The sequence below is a fragment of the Loxodonta africana genome, chromosome 3, assembly GCF_030014295.1.
Source record: "Loxodonta africana isolate mLoxAfr1 chromosome 3, mLoxAfr1.hap2, whole genome shotgun sequence".
Lineage (NCBI taxonomy): Eukaryota > Metazoa > Chordata > Mammalia > Proboscidea > Elephantidae > Loxodonta > Loxodonta africana.
Genome location: NC_087344.1, coordinates 174,449,347 through 174,460,111, shown reverse-complemented (window position 1 = coordinate 174,460,111; position 10,765 = coordinate 174,449,347).

Here is a 10,765-nt window from a genome sequence, read left to right as displayed (position 1 = left end):
GGCAGTTAAATGAAGATGTGGTGGGAATCACCACCCCTGCATCTTTCAAGTCTTTGATGGTGCTATCTCTGCTATCATTCCAGAAATGTTGTGTTGCTTTTAGTTTACTATTTTCCTAGGTAGAGGCACTGTTAGTGGCCTCCACTTGGCCTTTTCTATCAAAATAACTCACTTCACATGTCAGGGAACCAATGCAGGAATTCTGCAAGTTGCTGAGTATATCTCCAATTATAGACATGTAACTGGAACTGGGGAAAATAACCACCTGAGCTAAAATTCCACTGATTATCTGTCCTCGATAAGCCTCTACTCTGACTGGTGGACCACAGTGATATATTTAGATCTCTTGGAATTAGTGTCAGTTCAGAGCCAGTGTTTAATATTTACCCAAAAGTCTGATTTTCCCAGTGCTGTCAACCTGGTTAAAGGTCATAGGTCTCTTTGGCGGAAGCTGGGAGAAAGATTAACAGTATAAATCATTGGCAGTATAGTGGAACTCTTTCTCAAAGGGACCTGGCCTCTTGTTCATTCAAGGAGCTCTGGGTCTGTAAACTGGCTCAAGTCTGGAAATTTATTAAGGGACCGTGACTCTGTTTTGGAAATTCAAGTTAGATTTCTGTTCACTCAACTCAGAACTCTTCCATTTGTATAGAATCAAGTAAGAATTTAGTAGACATCCCATCTGTTTCTCTTCTAGGGACAGCATGATCAACCAAAGATCGACCAACACCGCCATAAATCTCTGTGAGTCATTATTCCGATTACTGCTTAGACTCCGCTGCCTATCTTGTCTTTGCCAATTAAACACTGCTGCTTAGCCCCTGCCTTCCTGGGATCTAATTATCCTCATTGCATTTAAGGATCCCACTTCAGTGGCAACAGTAGCCACTGTAATTTTTGACCTACAGAGAAGAGTGACCAGATAACTCTTCCAGGGTGCTGGGGCTTTCCTCACAAATGTGTTTCTCACAGCTGTGGTGAAAGATGTATCTTCTGGACTTTCCCAGGGTGAGTGAGCAGGCCTCACTTCATGAATCTACTCTAACATTCCCATTTCCCTAAACAATTAGAAGCCTTCTACAGTACATCAAGGCAGTTCTGGCATTTCAGCTTCATTTTTAGTGTAGGTCACCTTTTGGTGCTTGTTTCAGCCAACCAACCATTTGTAACTCCTTGTGCTGAAAGATTGACTCCAGAATCTCTGCTTAGGGAGCCTATGTCAATAAAGCCAGACTGTCAAAAACCTACGTGTGCAGAAAAACAGCAAAAATTAGTGTAACACGATAACTAAGAGCCCAAGAGACAGGGCCACATGAACCAGAGACCTACATCATCCTGAGACCAGAAGAACTAGTTGGTGCCCGGCCACAATCGATGACTGCCCTGACAGGGAGCACAACAGAGAACTCCTGAGGGAGCAGGAGATCAGTGGGATGCATACCCCAAATTCTCACAAAAAGACCATACTTGATGGTCTGACTGAGACTGGGGGAATCCTGGCGGTCATGGTCCCCAAACCTTCTGGTGGCCTGGGACGGGAGCCATTCCCGAAGACAACTCATCAGACATGAAAGGGACTGGACAGTGGGTAGGAGAGATGCTGATGAAGAGTGAGCTATTTGTATCGGGTGGACACTTGAGACTGTGTTGGCATCTCCTGTCTGGAGAGGGGATGGGAGGATAGAGTTGGAAGCTGGCAAAATTGTCACGAAAGGAGAGACTGGAAGGGCTGACTCATTAGGGGGAGAGCAGGTGGGAGTACGGAGTAAGTTGTGTATAAACTTATATATGACAGTCTGACTTGGTTTGTAGACGTTCACTTGAAGCTCAATAAAAGTTAATAAAAAAAAATTAGTGTAACAATATATTTATTGTGAGTGGATACAATTTGAATCAGGCAGCACCAACTCGAATATATCGGGAAGCTGCTCCACAGAGGGGACATTGAAAGCACATTATATAGGTCACTGTTATGTTAATTTTCAGGAGATAATACCAGAACACACGTAGGATTCCAGGTGTTTGGAGAAACAGAGTCACTAAGAACATACCATACATTTTCCAGTCAGACCCTGGGGTTGCCACTCCTTGAAATTGTTTCCAGGACATAGATAACTCTCTAAAAGAGCCCAATGCCTAAGGCAAAGTGATCTCCATGAAACTGTTCAGTACGGTGTTTTTTGACTTGAAGGCAACTTTAGGAAAACAGTTCCTTAAGGGCTCAAAGTTCAAAAAGACACCAAAAGAACAGTGGCCTGAGTGGGCCACCTCAACTCCATGGATCCAGAAATCTGGATCCTAGGAAAATTACAACTTTCTCATGATCCAGCTTTATGTTCCTTTCACCATTATCCCACATCCTTGATATCCTTCCTGACCCTGATTCCCCAGATTTCTGTCTGTATAAATTGGAAAAATAATGCAGTTATTTTGGAATGTGGTACATCTCCTTGTGGGTTATACTTTGCAACTTACGTTTTGAGCTTGCTAGGACTTGAGTCTAGTTACAAGACTGGAAGGAAAGAGGTGGTAAGGTAGGTCTTGAAGAGAATCAACAGTGTCTTTGTATGGTTTTTAAGAACTTAATAGTATGATGGCATCAATTTTAGCTTTATCTACCTCCTTTTCACTCTAACGATACTGTATTACTGACTCTTCCCCAGCCCTCACTCTATGTGCACTATCCTCATCTTTCCTCTATACTTTTCTGATACTGTTTCTTCTGGTGGAAATGCACTTCTGTGTTGGCTTTACTGAGACTTCTGATTTTCCTTGAAACCTACCTTAAACATTCTCTTGCCTGTTCCTCCTAAATTTCCTAGATATAATTAGTATACATCTGTCTTTGCCAAAGCACTTTGCATAACTCTAATAGTATCTTCCATATTTCACTTTGTATTTATGTATATTTGTAATATACATATCTTTCAAACTAGATAGCAGCCATTGCCGTTGAGTCAATTTTGACTCATAGCAAACCTATAGGACAGAGTAGAATTGCCCCAATGAGTTTCCAAGGAGCGCCTGGTGGATTCGAACTGCTGATCTTTTGGTTAGCAGCCATAGCTCTTAACCACTACGCCACCAGGGTTTCCAAACTAGTAAGTACCTTTAATAGAAGAATTATGTAGGATTCACCTTTATGTCTTCTCATACTGCCTTGAAGATAAACCAGACTCCATGAATATCAGATTGAAATGAATACTTAGAGAAGGAATTTATTGGTTAAAGTAACTGAAAAATCCAGTGGTAGACTGGCTGTTAGATAATGTTTTTGTTTTGCTATAGGCTCAGGTTGGAAACCCTGGTGGCACTAGTGGTTAAGTGCTATGGCTGCTAACCAAAATGTTGGCAGTTCGAATACGCCAGGCACTCCTTGGAAACTCTATGGGGCAGTTCTACTCTGTTCTGTAGGGTCGCTATGAGTCAGAACCGACTCAGTGGCACTGGGTTTGATTTTGGTTTATAGGCTCAGATTACATTATCAGAATTTCTCCATGTTGATTCTTTTAGATTAATGGATTATTAGGATAATGGTCAGGAGCACCAGGCCTAGCTCCACCCAGTAGGAAAAAAATTGTTCCTGTACCAAAACCAAACCAAACCCAGTGCCGTGGAGTCGATTCAGACTCATAGTGACCCTATAGAACAGAGTAGAACTGCCCCATAGAGTTTCCAAGGAGCACCTGGCGGATTTGAACTGCCAACCCTTTGGTTTGCAGCTGTAGCACTTAACCACTATGCCACCAGGGTTTCTTGTTTCTGTACAAGCCCTGGAAATTCTTCCAGTTGGGTTTACTTGGGTCATATGCTCAACTTTCAAACCAACCACAGCAACTGAAAGAATTTGGTACTCTAACTGGCCAAGTATAGGTCATATTTGGAGTGAAGAGTGAAGTTTTATCTAAACCACATGGAATGAGATTTGGGCGGGGGAGGAATTAGCTTGTTCTCTAAAGGAAAAGCATAATACTACTATATCAAGAAAGGAAATTAAGTGCTAAACAGACAAAAGCAAGTTTCATTACTGTCATGGATTGAATTATGTCCCCCCAAAAATATATCAACTTGGTTAGACCATGATTTTGAGCTGTGTGGTTGTCCTCCATTCTATGATTGTAATTTTGTTAAGAGGATTAGGGTGGTATTGTAACACCACCCTTACTCACTTCACCTCCTTTATCCAATGTAAAGGGAGTTTCCGTGGGGTGTGGCCTGCACCACCTTTTATCCCTTAAGAGATGAAAGAGAAGTAAGCAGAGAGTTGGGGACATCATACCACCAAAAAAGCAGCATCAGGAGCAGAGAGCGTCCTTTGGACCCAGGGTCCCTGCGCCTGAGAAGCTCCTGGACCATGGGAAGATTGAGGACAAGGACCTTCCTCCAGAGCCACAGAGAAAGCCTTCCCCTGGAGCTGATGCCTTGAATTTGGACTTTTAGCCTACTTTACTGTGAGGAAATAAACTTCTCTGTGTTAAGCCATCCACTCGTGGTATTTCTGCTATAGCAGTACTAGATCTGACTAAGACCACTAAACTCGACTAACTACAATATATAAAATTCTAACTGCCATGTGGTTGTTTTCCACTTATGTGTCTTACCAGGGCTAGAACTACGATGGGGTGAGTGAGGTACCTAGGGTGCAAAATTTAAGGAGATTTTCACTTTCAAGGTAATGGAAATGCTCCTCACTCACCACAGTGTAGTCATGGCCCTGCCTCCTGTTATACAAGTGAACAGAATCAGAATAATCCTGATTAGGTAAATCATCAAACAAAAGGCAAGAGCATATCCCAGATGCTCCTTGGAAAACCTGTGGGGCACCACGCTGTCCTATAGGGTCTCTATAAGTCGGAACCGACTGGATGGCACCTAACAACAACAGCATTCAAATGTGGGGAAGTTTTTTATAAAGATAAACACACACTTAAATGTGACCCAGCTATCACACATAAATATTGATGCAAGAGGAACAAAAAGCCACATTTGCACAAAAACCTGAGTGTGAATGCTTATAGTGGCTTTATTAATCATCTCCCAAAATGTAAACAGCCCAAATATATATATGAAATACTGCAGACTGATGCATGCAACAACATGGATTTATCTCAAATGCATCATACTGAGTAAAAGAAGCCCAACTCAGAAAATTGCATACTAAATGATTCAATTTTTATGAAATTATGTAAAAGGCAGAGCCATGATGACAGAAAACAGATGAATAGTTTCCAGGGATCAGGGATGGGTGGACAGATTGTCTATAAAGGAGCACAGAAGATTTGAAGGAGTTGATAAAATCATCTATATCTTGTTGTGAAGGTGTTTCTACAGTGCATTTGTCAAAACTCAGATCTGTATATCAAAAAATGAACTTTATGTTATGTAAATAAATTGCATAATGAAGTCCTTTTTATTGTTCTGTGTATTCATGATTTATGTCTGCTTGATCTGAGTAGGATAGAACTCCCAGTGATAAATCTAAGTTTTGCTCTCCATCGGATATCTCTAGTATGCGATCTCATACTATTATATTGTAGTAAGCATGCTAGTTTCTTCCTTAATTTCATAATTTTTTTTAATGCATGGAGTTCAAGGACTGTTTAATTTGTCATCTGTCCCTAAATGTAAACATAGTATCTAGATACTTATACCAACCTTGCCTGAGGGGCTGGTTGTTAAGTGACTTTTTTTTTTTTGTCTAATCCTACCTGCCATTGTATAAGTACATTAAATAGTGCTAGTGCCATAGTTCTGAGTGGAGAGGAAGATTTTAGCCTATATCTGGAGGCAGTGGAAACCCAGGTGGGGTAGTTGTTAAGTTTTACAGCTGCTAACCAAAAGGTCGGCAGTTGGAATCCACCATGTGCTCCTTGGAAACCCTATCGGGCAGTTCTACTCTGTCCTATAGGATCGCTATGAGTCGGAATTGACTTGATGGCAGTGAGTTTGAGTATCTGGAGGCAGTAACCTAGTAAAAAAAAAATCTTTGACTTTAGAGTTAAGTGGCTTGATTTCATCATTGATTTTAGCCAGTTAACTAGTCTTTCTGAGTCTTGGTTTCCACATTTATAATTTGGATATAAGGGTATCCAGCAGAATTGTTTAGTAGTGTTAAAAAATAATCTAAATTCACCGAAACTTGAGTATAATGTTTATTGTGAGCAGTTTTTCTATATACCTATATGGAAGCAATTTTGATTCCAGAAAAAGCAAATGGCTGCAAGAAGTTAGGTACAATGGGGCTTATAAAGAGAAGAGGAGGGAGAAATATAGATAAACCATTGGCTAATCCTAGCATGATTGATTGAACCCTGCTAGCCCCCCTTTTGGGAAACCCTGGTGGTGTAGTGGTTAAGTGCTACAACTGCTAACCAAAGGGTCAGCAGTTCGAATCCGCCAGGCACTCCTTGGAAACTCTATGGGGCAGTTCTACTCTGTCCTATAGGGTCGCTATGAGTCGGAGTCGACTCGACGGCACTGGGTTTTGTTTTTTTAGCCCCCTTTGGCTGAGATCAACTGATATCAGTTTACTTCTGTCCTAAAAACCAAAACCACACCCGTTGCTGTCCAGTCAATCCTGACTCATAGTGACCATGCAGGACAGAGTGAAACTATCCCATAGGGTTTCCAAGAAGCGTCTGGTGGATTCGAACTGCCCATCTTTTGGTTAGCATCTGTAGCTCTTAACCACTGCACCTTTGGTCCTCCATGGTGAGGCATTTTGATATTTAAATTAGATATTTAAATTGACAACTATCCCTTTGTAGCAGGATGAGGCATATTTGGAAATCCTAGTGGTGTAGTGGTTAAGAGTGCCTTCCAACCTGAGGGGCTTGTCTTCTGTTAGTATCAGAAAAATACCACTGCTATTCATAACGTTATCACTGGCTAATTTTTTTCAGAAGTAAACTGCCAGATTATTATTCTCTCTTAGTCTGGAAGCTCAGTTGAAACCTGCCCACCAAGAGTGACCGTGCTGGCATTTGAAATATCAGTGGCAAGTTGAAACCTGCCCACCAAGAGTGACCCTGCTGGCATTTGAAATATCAGTGGCAAGTTGAAACCTGCCCACCAAGAGTGACCCTGCTGGCATTTGAAATATCAGTGGCATTGCTTCTAGCATCACAGTAACACAAAAGCCACCACAGTACAACAAACTAACAGACATTTGGGGATTAAAGTTATATAAGCACTTGTTTATCATTCAACAAATTCTAATCTAATAATACCATCTGGAGGTAGGAAATTATTAAATCTTCATACACCTGTAACTTGGATGTTTTATGAGATTATTTGGAGAAACAATTTAGAAAAATTTGTCTTTTTGAGGCCTTGTTATACCGATCAAAATGAACAGTCCATCCTTTCTTTTTTTTTTTTTAGCACACTTCTCCATGAACTAATTTGTATGAAATTTCACAGAGCAGTTAAGTGAAAAACCAGGTGCAAGAAACACTTTTTCTTAGAAGAGGAAAGAATCGAGATTTTAGAAAGCTGTATGAAAACACCACCCATGCCTTCAACCTGATACAAGACAGAAACTCAGACACTACTCTGTAGACCAGAGGCAAACTCTTGAAAGAGACAGAAAACCACATAAACTCATTTGTCTTTGAGGCCACCTCAAAGAGTAGGCTTATACAATACCACATAACATAAACCCAGTTTCTTAAAATGTATATAGCGATCCTTTCATAAGATTGAACCAATTTAACAGAAAACAGGTTCTAGATGAAACTTTATTAATTTGCCAGATTCTCACATGGAAAGATCTCAGACCCTTTGACAACCCTGAGCACGAAACAAAAGTTCCTCAAATAGGAAAGAAAAGACAACACAAATGGGAGCTCATTTCCCCAAACCAAACCAAAACAAAACAAAACAGAACCTATTGCCTTCGAGTCAATTCTAAGAAAAAAAGAGCAGATGGAAACTCATTTTGCCAAATTGATGACTGAAATCCCAAGTTACTTCAGCTTTTAGTATTTTTGAACATGAACCCCAAAACAGCATCCCAGTAGAGGGGAGATCCAGTCTCATTTATCAACGATGCTAAGAATAGGTTGAAACTTTTGTCTCCCATAGTTAAATTTTCTTGTAGAGTTGAAACAGCTTTGCAATTCAGTCTGTGGTGCTTGACTAGCTTAGATAATTCAGGGTAAAGTCCACTTAGGAATATGGAGTTGAAAGCTATTTCATTTCCAGGCTCTGTTGGATATAAGCCCAAATGTTCAGCAAAAAGTTTGCTGAAGCAGTCCCTCTAATTATAAACATTTTCATTCTTGTTTACTACCTTGGAATTTTGCCTGGAGAAAACCTTTGGAATTGCCTATGAATAATTAATGATGAGTTAGGTTTGGTCTAATAATTGTATGCCAGAAACATTAAAGATCTTTCTAGATTTTTCCAAATGGTCTACTCTACCATTGAGCTTCCCCTGTTCCTATCAGCATATTTATTAATTAATGCAAATCTAATAAGCCAGGTTCATAAGCTTCTACTAAAATCCTAAATTCCTGGGTGAACTTTTAGGGTTCTTCATGAAGATTAGAAAAGCTCTTTACAATTGCATGAAGTTCTGTTTAGACCAAGGGGCAAATGTAACCTGAGGAGGTTTATTTGCTTCTTTTGGATACCTTATCTTAAAAGACATCTCAGGGACTATAATAGAAACTGGTTTCTCTAATCATTCTTTTGTAGGTTCTGTAGGGTAGAAAGAGAGTTTGGAGAGAGTGTTAGTAGGAAATAAGAGGGTAGAGAGGGATACCAAGAGGAACTAACTGGCAGAGAGGCAGAACAGAAAGTGGGCCAGTGCCTGACATTGCGTCTTCTTTTGTTGCCTAGCTAATTCAGATATACTATCTTATACGGAAGCTCTTTTGATTTCCTGGTGTCTTAGTTATCTAGTGCTGCTATACCAGAAATACCACAATTGGATGGTTTTGGAAAATTACAATTTATTCTTTCACAGTCTAGGAGGCTAGAAGTCCAAATTCAGGGCACCAGCTCCAGGGGAAGTTTTTTTTTACTCTCTGTTGGTTCTAGGGGAAGGTCCTTGTTATCAATCTTGCCCTGGTCTAGGAGCTTCTCAGTGCAATGACCCTAGGTCCAAGGGGCACATTCCGCTCTACGTGCTCCTTTCTTGGTGTTATAAGGTCCTCCTCCTCTCCTCTTGACTCTCTCTTTTATATTTCAAAAAAGGTTGACTCAAGATACAACTTAATCCTGTAGATTGAGTCCTACCTCATTAACATAACTGCCTCTAATCCTGCTTCATTAACATCATTGAGGTTAGGATTTACAACACAGGAAAATTACATCAGATCACAAAGTGGAGGACAACCACACTATACTGGCAAACATGGCCTATCTAAGCTGACACACATTTTTCGGGACATAGTTCAATCCATAACAGGAATCTACAAAAATATTACAACTAATGACATTTTTAATGGTAAAATATTGAACATTTCCTTCCTGAGATCAAGAACAGGCCATGGAAGTAAACTATTAAATACTTTACTGGAAGTCCTAGCCAGTGCAATAAGACAAGGGGAAAAAAAAGTGAAAATGTCTACGATCATTAAGATCATGTGTCAACAACTTGATCAACTTGGCAAGGCCATGATTCTTAGTGTTTTGGCAGCTATGATGCAGTTTGAAAGTCATGTGATGATGTGATCACTTCCATGATGAGATTTGATATATAATGTCATCACCTCCATGATGGGATCTGCTGTGAGTAGCCAGTCAGTTGAAAGGGAGTTTCCTTGGGGCTGTGGTCTGCATCCAATATAAGTGCACTTTCTGGCAAGGCTCGTGGGCTTTTGCTCTCACTGGATCCTGCAGCTGGCTCCTGTTCATCTGACCTCCAGTTCTGGGGACTTGAGCAGCAGCTTACCTGCTGTCTTGCCCACTGACCTTCAGATTTGTTGGTCTTCGCAGGCTATGAGCCAGAGCCCTGCTGTCTGACCTGCTGATCTTGGGTTTGCCAGTCCCTGTGGCTACGTGAATCAAGAGAAGCCTCCATCCTAATCCACATTTTAGCCTCTAAGTCCATGTGAACTATTTCCTTAATATAGACCTCCCTCTATATATATTTATGGAAACCCTGGCGGTGTAGTGGTTAAGAGTTTGGCTACTAACCAAAAGGTTGACAGTTCGAATCCACCAGGCACTCCTTGGAAACTCTATAGGGCAGTTCTACTCTGTCCTATAGGGTTGCTGTGAGTTGGAATTGACTCAATGGCAACAGGTTTGGTTTTGATATATATGTTTATATGCTCTACTGGTTTTGCTTCTCTAGAGAACCCAGCCTACGATGATGCCTTTATTCTATTAAAACAAAAATTTTATTAAGCCAATAGTAGAAATTCGTTGAAGATTATTGAACACACAATTTGCAAATTGGGATAGCATTTCTACTAGAGTGTCAAAAATATTTTGAAGATGAGAAGAACTTCCAAAATTCTTATACCAAATCTTATCAGCATTACTGTGGAAAAAAGGGTCAGAAAAGTACTGATAAATTTGTGATCAGGAAGGAAGTATTTTCACACAGCATTGTTCTGAAGAACAATTAAAATGATTAGTGATTTACCCTAAGCATAGCTCCCAGTCTGACCTTTGGAGTCTGTTTCCCAAAACTGCCTTTTCATGGGTTGAATTGTGTTCCCCAAAATATCTGTCAACTTGGCTAGGTATGATTCCCAGTATTGTATGATTGTCTACCATTTTGTCATCTGATGTGATTTCTCTATGTGTT